Genomic DNA, 12,501 nt, shown 5'->3' on the forward strand with positions numbered 1-12,501 from the left:
TTTATCTAGTAAGTCTGCCATTTGGTCTTTCTTAGGGACAGTTTCTGTCTGTTTATTTTTTTCCTTTGAATGAGTCAGACTTTCTTGTTTCTTTGTATACCTTGTGATTTTGCTTTTGTTCAATACTGAATATTTGAATCTCATAATATGGTATCTCTGTTAATCGAATTTTTCCCTTCACCCAGAGTTTGCTGTTTTGTTTTTGTTTTTAATTGTTCTAAGGAATTTCTGTACTGGGGATCAGCCTGGTGTATAAACTTCATTTCTCAGGTCTCTTCTGAGCCACATCTTTCCCCAGGCATATGTAATGATTTTTTAAATTCTCCCTTACATGCAGTAGCTCTTGAATGCTCTAATCCTTAAATACCTGGCTCCCAAAAGGGGGGGGGGGGAGGGGAGGGGGTTGGGGGTTGGGAATGAAAGGAAAAAAAAATTAAGGCACTGTCTCTTTAAATACCCTGAAAGCCACATCAGCCAGTGGGGGTCACAGTGGCAGCAGCTGCCTCTATGCCTACAGCTCTGCGGTCAGGAGCAGCCACCAGCACCCAGAACACAGGCCCCTGCCGCTGGGAGGGCAGGGTCCTCACTGCCCGCCCTGGTCCTGCAAGTCACATGCTAGCTGCCCCAGGCTTGTGGGCACAGCTGCCTGCCATGGGGCTGAGCGTGGGGGTGGGGAGTCACTGCTGCACTAGGAGCCAAATTGACCAAAACTGACTGCGACTTACCATCCAACCCTCCCCGGGAAGCGGCAAGCCTGCAAATAGGCTCCAGAATCCCAGAATAGTCACATCAGACAGACTCCGCCAGTGCAGCTGCTGTCTAGAGAGGAAGAGGATTCCTGGCACTTCCTACTCACTGCCCCGCCTGCCATTCCTGGGCTGTTTGGGAAGGTTCTGAGGAGATGGCTGAGGCTCTCCTGGCTGCGCAGATGGTGGCGTATCTTTAAGCCACAGTATCTTGACCGAGATACATTCTTGGTAGCAGATTCTCATTCACCTGATGTGGCACATGGTGTCCCTTTCACTGTATAGATTCAAGTGTATTTAAGCACATTTAAGCTCAAACTATCCAGGAAAGGGTAGTTTTTATTCTATGTTTAAGTGTTTGTTTGTTTCATTGTTTTTTTTCTCAGACCCTAGTTATGCATTTGCTGGATCTCCTTCTCTACTCTTAAAGACTTTTTGTTTTACTTTGCCAGCGTCTCTCACTTGCCTTCCGTGCCCCTGCTCTGTGTTACCCAAGGTCTGTCCTCCCTTTCTCCTCCCCCCATTCATCCTCATCCCTGTTACGGTTTTACCTTTCCTTCCACTTGGTTTTGGGTTCTTCCTGTTACCTTGCCATCTCTCCCCCACATTAGTGCCTTTCTACTTTGTGTTCTTCATTCGTGGAGAGAATTGCTTCTCTCAGCTTTGTCTCGTGTTTCTAAATGCAAGTCAAAGCGTCCGATCCCTGTTCCTCCCCTCGGCGACAGCATTGTTCCCGGGTGCATTTTAATCTAGAGTAGATTCTGCTGATCTCATCCACATTTTTCTCACGGCGTCTTTGCACACCAGCCGACCAATCCCTTTTCCTTTCATTTCAATCACTCACTGTTGATTGGGCTGGTTTTCCTGGAATGGCTATTCACACATGCCTGCAGAGTCACAGGGCTGGGCAGACCTCACATCGGAAGGTTTCTCCCTCTTGCCTGATACTGACACAGCCTGAGCTGGCAGACAGCCCCTCCTTAAGGGCCCTCCAAGGAGGTAGACTGGGCTCTGGTAAAACATCCTCTGAGCCACTAGCAGACCCGTCACCCTTCCCTGCCGCTGCCCCACACCCTGGTGTTCCAGCCGGCTTCCTTCTGTATGGAAGAGAAAGGCTGTGTTTGTCTGCCCCTGAGAGCTTGCTGCACGTACTCCGGGCTTCTCCCTGGCACCGATCCTCTTCACTGGTCTGTTACTTGGCACAACCGAGTCATTTAGGCTGCAGCACCGACCAGACCTGGCCACTGTCTGGCCAGAGAGTTTAGGGCCAGGGTGGGGACAGAGATTCAAGCAGGCTGAAATTTGGGGGCCAGGAAGATACCAGGGTTTTTCTGTTGCTGTTTTGTATCTTGGTTTTAATTTGTCTAATTTTTATTTCGTGAAGAGAGACGAATTTCTCTATTTTAACTTATGAAAGGAAAACACAGCTCGGGCCAGACATCTTCGTGGTGCTTCTATTTCTATAATGCCTCCCACCCAAGTTAGTTTTTCCTCCCCATCCTTTAAATCCCCAGATGCCAGCATTCAAATTAGTTGAAATCAGGAGGGAAAAAGTAAAATGATTAAGAGCTCTGATGATCTGGGGATTTAAAAGATCCATGCATTTCGTATCAGTTATGCCCAAGTCCTACTTCTTACAAAGCTACTCCTGCTATGTGCATAAGTAACAGTCCAGTGCAGAACACAGGTTTAATCCAGAACTGTGGTACAGCTTGGGAAGATGAGGTAGAAACATGTTTGTGTTGAGGGGTGGGAGGGGTTTAAGGACGCTAGTCCGCATCTTCCACAGTAGGAAGTCAATAAATAGTATGTAAAACAGGAAAAAAAATGAAAAACAAGCATTCCTGCCCCCTCAGCATTCCAGTGCCCCCTGCGAGCGCCCTGGTGCGTCCCAGATTCCTAGTCGTCAGTCCTGAAATGTATGTTTCATCATCTCCACTGACAGGAGTCCACAGCCGGCGGCACAGCCAGGCCCAGCCCCTTCCCATGGACACACTTCCTGTGGCCTCCACTTTCTGGGTGCTGCAGTGGAGGGCAGGTGGGCAGGCCTGGACCCCCGTGTGTGCCCGAGGGGCTGCCCTGTGGCCCCAGGTTGTGCTTCTCATGGTGTTTAGCCCAGGCCTTTTTGATAAATGGGAGCTTCTACTTTCCTTTCACGGTGCTGAACTGCAAAATGCCTGAAACGGTGCTCCTTGGACTAAATGGAATCAAAGCACAGCCCCTCCCTTCCCAACTTCCCCGCCAGCCTCGGCCCCCTCGGCCGCATTTTCTTGTTCCTCGATCTCTGCTGGCATTTAACTGCCCTTGTTCTGACAGCAGCCAAGTCTGTGTTTTGAGTTCCCCGTCAGCTCTGTGCCTGTAGAATTGGGAGGCGCAGCCTTGATGACACAGGCGAGATGATGATTCAGCCTCAGTGAGGACGAGGGGCCAGGTTAGATGCACACACAGACACACATGTAGACGCACATGCAGGTGCACATGGAGACACACAGATGCACATGCTGGTGCACATGGAGACACGTACAGACACACATGCAGGTGCACGTGGAGATGCACACGCAGACGCACACCCAGGTGCGTGGCTAGATTGCCTAAGAATGTATTTCCTTTGCCTTCTTGGCTGAATTCTGAGTCTCTCTTTTTCTCATTTTCATAAATAAGAAAGGCCATCTTGTCAATAACTTTTCAGAAACAACCTTTCTGTAATATGTTGAATTTTTTAAAAAACAAGTTTCAGGTTTGGCCTCCAGCCTTTACGCCCCGGGATGGGAGGGCTGGAGGCAGGTGGAGCACACGACAGTAGGGAGCTTGGGTTTAATCAGATTAGGGGAGCCCACTGCTGTTTTATTTGGAAGTTCTTGATGGCATCTTTATCATGCACATCCCTGCATGGCGTGGCCGCCCCTGCAGACAGCACAGATGGTGACTGTCAGCCCCGTGCATCAAAGCCGCACCCTCCCGGATGCAGCCATTCCCTCGGGCTGGTGTTCTGAACGTAGCGATTTTCCAACCATTTTGAAAATTAGCTTTAAATATACTTTTGAGAAACCGTATTTCTGGATGCCCCCTCTTCTGCTGATAACAAAGTCTCACTCAGACTGCTAAAGGGGGCCTGCTGTCAGTGTAGGGAACCTGACTTGTGGATGGTTCGTAAAGGCATATAAAGGTGTGACATCTAAATGTACAATAGGGTCATGATTTTTTTTTACACAGAAGAGAAAGTGGACTATTTTGAGGCAATTCCAGAGAGCAGACCAGGGGCCAATGCATAAAAGTGCAAAAAGGCGATTTTACTTTACCTTAAGGGAAGCCCAGCTAGTGTGCGTGGCAAGGCCGTGACCTCGTGTAGGGTGATGCTGTTGCTGGAGGTGTCGGCTGGAAATCAGTCAGCTCCTGCATCCAGAGAAACCGCAGGTCCCTTCCCCTCCCAGGGGCCAGCACCCAGTGTGAGCCCGCACTGCCCGGCTCCAGATCTCGCTCATCAACTTCAGAACCTGGGCCGACTCACCTGACCCTTCTCTGCCTCAGTTTCCTCCCCTCTAATGGGGATGGTAGTTTTGAGGAGTTGATATTTGGGAAAAAATTTTTTTAAACTTAGGACAGTGAGTAGCAGGTATAGAATAAGTGGCAGGTAGCTGTCTGTTAAATGTAAATAAGGAAAATATTTTCTCAGGCGTCTGAGAGACACCAGGCTCTGTTCTGAGTGCCTCCTTTATGCTCGGCAATAAACAAAATGCAACAGGCCCAACCTCCACGCACCGCACGGCTGGTGCTGGGGAAGGAGGCAGGCAGGTGCCCAGCCTGTGGCCTGGAGAGAGCGTCTGTGACAGGACACTCAGGGCAGGCGGCTCCCAGCGGCATCCACATCCCGGGGGAAGGGCTGCTGGGGCCCAGGGACGGGGGAGGGAGAGAGATGGGGGAGTCTGGTTCCTGGAGGAGGGAGAGGCGTGAACCTGGGGCGCTGGTTCCCCGCTGCTGCAGAGCTTAGTGTTTGGAAAGGTCATGGGGTTAGGGCCCGCCTGTGTGGCTCTGAAGGCTTTGCTTCTCGGGGCACATTCCTGAGACCCGTCACACAAGCATCACCTGAGAGCCTGTAGCAACGACGGGATCCCAGCTCCCCGCCACCCGTTCTGCGTGACCGAGGTCCCCCCGAGATTCACTCGGACAGCAGAGCGTGGGAAGCTCTGTTCTAACTCTCACAGGGTCAAGCTGGGTGGGCGGGTGGGGTGGGTTGTGCGTTTGTCTACAGTGGTTTTATATACCTCAGGGTTCCAGTTGTCCTTGGTGGAGCAAACTCTTTTGAGGGCCTGTTAACGTAAGTTTCACTGTTTGGTTCTGGAGAGCACAGCTCAGTTACAGACAAGCAAGTACAGATTTCCCTCCACCGCTCAAAACGTGACGATTTTGCAGACACTGCTCGTGTTGTGTTCTGCAAACATTTACCCAGTTGTACTTACATTCAGGGTATTTGTTCTCACTCAGACATTGTCGTTTGGTATTTGTAGATCAGATCTGGTCACGCACGTGTTGGTATGGCCAACACAGAGCTTTCATCAATTTTTAAATTCATTGCAGGCATTTAAAAATCAAGAGGTTTTCACACAGAAACCCAGACTTCTGGCTTCTCTTGAAAATCTGGCAGCCCTGGCCCACTTCCCTTTTGGCACCACAGGCTGGCTCTGGAGGGTCCTCTTCTGCAGGTGAAGAGTACTTGCCAGCTCAGCCCGTCCCACCCCCCTGGCCGTCCCCATGACTGTGCAGTCGGAGAAGCCAGGCAGCGTTGTCAGGTGCCAGAGCTGCCCTGCCTGGTGAGGTTTGCCCCATTAGTCACCTCCAGGATCTCCGGACAGAAGCAGTCCCCACCAGGGGCGAGGAGAGAACAGGGCTGGTGGGAGGATGGAGATGCAGCCCTAGGCCAGCGGCTCTCAGCCCTGGTGGCAGGAGCGTGTAAAGTACCAGAGCCCACTCCCCACCTGCAGCCCCAGAAAGTCTGATGCGCGCGCACGCACGCGCACACACACGCACACACACACACACGAATGGACAGGATTTACACTGCAGCCCTGTTACTGCGGACGCTGGTCAATCAGGACGTGTGACTGTTCTGTCTCCTGGCAGCCGTTTGGCTTCCTCATCTGTAGAAAACCAGAGCTGACCAAGTAAGTACTGTGAGCAAGATTGCTTTAAGTGCTTTATAGAACCTAGACTTTCTTCCCTAAGGATTTAAATTCAGCTGCTGACTTGAGCTAGATATAAAGTACATTCCGTTACAAAAACAAAAATCTGGAAGATACCAGGAGCACTGTGACATCAGACAGGCCCCCTGACAGTTGCAGAACTGCTGTTACGTCTGTTGTCACGCAGCCTAAAATTCGATCAGTTCTTTAATTACTTGAGAATAATGTTTATTACTGTTGAAATTCAGCCGTTTATGACACAGAAGTATTCATCCAAGGATGTCGTTAGAGGGTGACTTCCTCTAACGTGGCCGCTTTAATAGAAACCCCCCACCCCGCCCGCAGCCTTCCCGACGTGCTGCGGTGCTTTGGCAAGTGAACTCTGCAGTTTCAGGCAGATTCCCTTGATTAGGGAGTCTAACAATCACCAGAGTAATTCATGCCATGACTTTATGCAAGAAATTTCATTATTTCTAATAGCTTACAGTGGTTTAACATTTTAATGTAATTATGCCTAATTATGTATCGTAATACACGTTGGCCAGGCTTTGGATCTGGGTCTAAGTAAAATACAGCTAATGGAAAATTTTCCTCGGCATTTTTTTTAAACAAGGAATTAAGTCCTGAAGGGAAACTGAATGCAAATCAACAAGCAGCCTCTTGCCAGGGAAAATATTGGTGTAATATATTTGAATGGCCTAGTTTATCAGCTTGCTTGGCTAAATCCACAAATCATACACTGCTTTGGAATTATTTCAGACTTGCTGTTTCTCACCTTTCCACTAACCTACTTTTAGTAATTTCTGTCCTGTTTTATGAACTCTAACCAAAAGGCAGTCTGGGAGAGGGAGATGTTGGGAGACAAAGATCAAATAATACAGTTTACTACGTGATCATTGAAGGGGGAGGAGGGTGGAAACTAATGCCCGGATGAGGCTGGGGTCTTGCCCACCTGTGCTGCCCGCTGGGAGCTGACCCCCAGATGGACAGAAGCAGCAGGACCAACGTGAGGCCCCTCCTGTGTGGCTCATCCACTGCACTAAATGGTGATGCACTTCTGCCGATGACACTGCCACCCTCTTGGGGCTGGTGGGAGGGCGGGCAGTGGAGGAGTGTTGAGATGACTGTGAATTTGTGAAGGCTTGACTTGCATCCTACTTTAGAGGGAGAAAAGCCCATTTTAGAGCATCCTCCGGTCCCTCTGTTCCCTTCCTCCTCTCCTCATGGCAGAGCCCTTGTCTCTCCCAGGGAAGTCAAGAAAGGCTGAGAGAAGGGGGGTTGCCTGGGGGCCGCTCAGACCCCTTCCCCACCCCATCCCGGGAGGTACACCGGGGACGCTCACCTGCAAGGGCCCCGAGGTGTGTCACCTGGAGCCCGGCAGACAGACAGACTCGCTGGCCTCAGCAGAGGCACCAGCCTGCCCCTTCACGGGAAGAGATGCCCTTCTCCTTCACCTGGGAGTCACCTGCACCCTGGCTGGAAGGGAAGGGACCGTCCCCAACACTGACCTAATGCTACCCACACATGCCATTTAGTCCCCTTTAATCCTGTGTCATTACTCCGTTTTCCAGTAGAAAGACCAGAGGCCCTGGGGCCGTTAGGCGTCCAGCAAAGTGCCCGCCGGGGATGCACAGTGAGCCCCTGGCTCTGTCCACGCATCTCGGGGTCACAGCCACCCTGACACAGCCCCCGCCAGAGGGTGGGCGCTCTCCCTCCCTCAGAACTGTTGGTTTTGCTTTTAGCAGAATCTCACAGTGCCTATTTTGAAATCTTTGCTGAAGGGCACATTGTAAAGTTTAGCAAAGGAAAAAAACCCCCTTACATCCACCAGAGGCGAGGAAGAGACATGAAGCCTCCCACTAGAGGCTCCTGGGGAATGTTTATTAAAGGTCACCTCGTCGGTGATGCTGCCGCGAACAGGGACACGTGAACGTGGTGAGATGAGAAAACAACATGAAATCAGTGGGAAGTGCTGTGGGCTGTGGGGGAGGCAGGGGCCTCCGCCCCTGCGGCTCTGTGACTGTGGGCCGGTCATGGCAGCCTCGTTTCCGACCCCGGGCTTCTCCCAAGACCATGGAGCTCAGCTGCCCCAGCAGAGGAGCCTGCTTCTCACCCTGGGGGGGTCTTGTTCACCCGGTGCACCTGCTGGTCCCTAGTCCCGGGAGCAAGTCAGAGGCGCGCATCTCCCACACGCTTACTTTGTCCCCAGGGGAAGCGGCCATCCCGCCGACACAACTTTTGAGAATTGGCGGCTCTCTGACCCGGTCACACTCATTCACCAGACCGGAGCCAAGACTGAGGGACCATACCCCTTGGCTGCTGGCCACCCCGTGTGCAGTGTGCACTCAAAGTCGGCCCTCACCGTCCTTCCCTGACCCTCAGCGCCATCCATCGCCAACCCCGACCACAAGTTCTGTCCATTGAGTTCGCCCATCTCCTGGTGCACGTCTATAGTTACTCCATAAGCTGCTCTATTTTGTGTCCTCTACCCTGGTCTTAGGGGCTCTCAACTTGACCCCACAGATAGCATACTTCAAGGCCTAACTCCTACCTCCCGGGTAGGTAAGCAGCTTCCTCAGGACTTTCCCTGGACCTTCGTCTCCAGACCAGTTTTTGCCTGGTGTTGCTGACACTCCTCCATGACTTCAATGCCCGTCCGTCCCTTAACAAAGGCAGTGTGACACAGAGGTCACGGGCACAGGCCCAACGGCCCAGTTGTGAGCCACTTCCTAGCAGATTTCTTAGGCCAGTTCCATTCTCTCTTCGTGCCTTAAAACAGCCTGGCACGTAGTAAGCGTTGACCCAGAGCGGGTGGGTCAGAGGGAAGGACAGATTTTACCAGTTCAGAGCAGAAGGAGCCGAGTGAACCCACCCGGTGTCTGACAGCACAGTCCTCACCTGCAGCGCGGCCGCCCGCCCGGGGCGGTTTCGTTTCCACCTTCGCTGAGCTCCGCCTCCCGGTCCCCACTGGCTCCCCAGTGTCATCTGTCACATCATTGCCTTTGCTTCGATCCGTTGTTTTTCCCTGCCCATATCTCGTTTCTCCTTTGTGTCTTCGCTCGTCTGCCCAGCTCTCTCGTTTGAACTTTGAGTGGATAAGAGCTTTTTACCTAAATTTCAGAGCCATTTATAAATAGGCGGCTTCATTTCAGCCAGCAGGTAAAAGCTTTCGTTAAATCGCTTCTTCCCATGGTGCTGTTATCTGGAAAGGAAAAGCCGAGAAGCGTGCTTTCCTGGTCGTTAAGGAAGCAGAGCCTGAGGCCCAGCCAGCAGTCCTATTCTCTACCTAGAATTGACTGATATGATTTGGGTCAGTAATCTACAGCTGTAAAATTGTTTTCTTCTGAGGAAAAATGCTCCTAAAGACACCTAGATCATTACCCACGATTCAGAAAAGCCAAAGTTCAAAAATAATTCAGATACAAGGTTGAGATGCACTCTGAATGCAAGTTGTTTTAGCCTTTCGGTTAATTTTCTCCCCAAGGAAGAAATGGGAACGTGAGCAACAGTAGCCAATCTTGGAAAGAATAATCTGTTAAGATGAGGGATGGGGGACCCCCTGGAGTCTCCCCTTCCTGTTCTAAAGTCTGAAATGCAGTTGCCTCTGAAATGCTTTGAAAGCCATTTTCCCCCAAATAGTCAGTTACATGGAGGATGTCTGGTGTGGTTACAGTCACATAATTGAGTGTGTTTAGCGGTTTCTTTGGAGTTATGTTCATCCATTTCGGCTTCCATTTTGAATGACATCAAAATGGAAACCTCTGGAAAGAGGAGGCCGTGAAATTGACCGAAGAACAGCCATTTTGGGTGGTTTATAAAAGTGGCAGCAACAGATCTGAGTGGGGGCTGTTCTAAAACAAGGTGGAGCTCGGTGGTGGGGTCCAGCAGTGCTGTCACCCGGTAGACTTGCGGCCACAGTCATTTATCCTCACTTCCCCGAACTGTGACACTGGTGGTGAGATTCAGTGGTCTTGCTGTTCGAGTTAGGATAAAACTGGACACTGTGCAGCCTCACTGTGTCACTGAGGAATGTCCGACGCGAGGACACTGGCCGTGGGGAGAACCGGACAGAGGGGAGCTTGCACGTTCTGAGCGTGCGCAGGTTATCTGGGGAGGAGGAGGGGTCGTCTGGCCCGAGAAGCTCGCTGCTTGACGTTTATTCAGGCACATTGTCCATCACTGCCACTCTGTCACCACTCAGTTGTCTTCTCAGTGTTTTCTGTTTCAAACGGCTTATTAGCAGCTCTGCAGAGTGTTTCTGGATACCACCTGTCACAACAGGCAGAGTTCCGGGAGTGCTGACCGCTCACCGGAGCCCACACTCACCTCTGCTGCAGTTCTCTTCGTTTCTCATACAGCTGGGTTTCCTTAACCCGCACCCACCCGCACAGACACCACGTCCCAGCAGCTTGCCTCTTACAGCGGGTCTCTGAGAGTCAGACTCCGTCATTTCACGTGTCGGTTCCCAGCTTCTTTAGTTCATCAGCCGTGAGCTGGTGACCATGCGACTGGACAGCCCATCAGCATTGGTCCGTAGGACGCAGCCTCCTTCACTCCCAAGGCATCGTCGGGTGGAAGGCAGCCTTTAGGAGAAAATGACTGACCCCAGGTGCAGTTACTGTCAGCAGAGGCATGGAGCTGGGTTTTGTGTACGAGGGTCATTTACTTGAGAAAGAGGTTGACCCCATCCTTACAAGGACAGGACCCCCTTTGTGTGGGAAGCGAGGCTTCGGTTTACAACAGTCTCCCTCTGGTACAGGCAACTCAGGCTCCCCATCAGAGTCCTGTCAGTTTTCCACGTCCTGAAGTAAGAGATCCAAGGACACTGTCACCTCTCTGCTGAGGTGCTGGAGCCTCAGCCCATTTCTTCAATTGCCCCTTGGATGTTACTTTAATTTCTGATATGATGGGTTTGGAATAGTTACTTATAAGTTACCTGTAAATAGTTGCTGAATAGGTACTTTTACTAATACCCATAAATTTATGTATGTAATATATAATTTTCAAATTGTGTATCTTGTGATATATAATCACATAAATGGAAGACAATAATCAATTTAATATTAATTCTTTAATTATAGAATTCATTATATAGTTAATAATAATAATTGCAGGACAGATCATACTGTCTCATTTCCTCACATTCCTCCCTCTCTCTACACATGCCTGTGGTAAATACCACAACTGTGAGCCAATCTCTTGTACTTTTTAAAAATGGAAATTAGGCAGCCTGCCACTGTGGCGAGAGCCTCCACTGTGGCGGGCAGGCCGGGGGTGTAAAATCGGCATCTAGGTGAGGTGCGCCTGCGAACACAGCAGGGCCGTGCACGTGGTTCCTCTGTGCGGCAGTTTATTCCGGTTAGTTTTTAAAACAGCAAAGCCATGGCTTTTCCATCTGTGCTTTCTCGGAGCACGCGGCAGGCTGGGTGCGGGGCAGACTCTGCGGCCCGGGTCCCGCTGCTCCCGTCCCTGGTCCTAGTTCTGGCTTCCACGTGGAGTTCTGACAAAGGATGCGAGTTTCTGGCTAGAGACCGTGCGTCAGGCCAGTGGATGTTCTTGCCTCCTGTGCTGACGTATCAAAAACAGCCTCTGTCCACAGCTCGGCCGGCCTGGGAAGGCAGCTCTGCACACAGAACCCAGCAGGCAAGGCACGGAGGAGAGGCAGCTCAGGGCAGGCTCTCTGGGCACGAGGGAGGCAGCCGCAGGGCGGGGGTGCCTGGGTGGTGGACGCAGCTGGACGCTTGCTGTTCAGACGGAGGAGGAAATGCAGAGTGCTGTGGCCCGTCAGATGCCCTTCATCAGCTCTCTGCCTCGCCAGTTGGTTTTGATTCGTGCCAGGTACTTGCTCCTAAGTATGGAGAGATTGCATGTTTGATCTAACTCCAGAAAAAGGAGTTTTCTCAAAGGTTAATATAGCATTTCTTTTTATAATTCTAATATTTTTGAAGGAGAAAGCTGATACCAATAAAATACCAAAATTCTTTATTTCTTATAACAAGGGAAATTGGCCTTAATATTGTTTGGTTTGCCCGTCCATCTTCCAATCTTGGCTGCCCACTGTGCTTCCTGTAATTAGCAGGTGAGACAGGCCAAGGAGCCCAGCAGACACTTAGGGGTAAAACGCGTGATCTCTGTGTGCAGGGAATCGGGCAGGAAGGTGCTGGCAGAGCTCTCCGAAGCCCAGGGGTCCGGGAGCCCTGGGCTCATTCCAGTGTGTGTTGGTCAGTCTGAGTGCTCCTGGCGGGTAGGCTGGGTGTCACCATGAGCCCCAGAAACCCTGGCATCCTCCCCGTTTGGCCTGGGTATGCTCTGATCAGGCCAAGCACCCACGGACCCCTTGTTCCGACAGTGTGGCCTCCAGAAGAGGGCAGGCCAGGGAACGGGCAGGCACGGCCAGGAGAGCATCACTCATGGCATGTCCATGAGCAGGGGGCAGAAGGCAGTCAGCTTCCCAACAGGCAGGAAGTATCCGTTCTTCTGCCCCGTCTCACGACTTCCGCCTCCCTTGTCACTTGTCAACAAACAGCTATGGGGCGGGGGCGCGTCCTGGTGTGCTGGAGAAACGGCACGTGGCGTCT

At 51.4% G+C, this 12,501-nt stretch overlaps 1 protein-coding gene across 1 annotated transcript in view; it reads left to right on the top strand.

The window, feature by feature from the left end:
• Window positions 1-12,501, top strand: part of L3MBTL4 (L3MBTL histone methyl-lysine binding protein 4) — a 206,273-nt gene that overhangs the window by 176,946 nt on the left and 16,826 nt on the right. The window lies entirely within an intron of this gene.

The sequence above is a fragment of the Camelus ferus genome, chromosome 24 (assembly GCF_009834535.1).
Source record: "Camelus ferus isolate YT-003-E chromosome 24, BCGSAC_Cfer_1.0, whole genome shotgun sequence".
NCBI classification, from domain to species: domain Eukaryota; kingdom Metazoa; phylum Chordata; class Mammalia; order Artiodactyla; family Camelidae; genus Camelus; species Camelus ferus.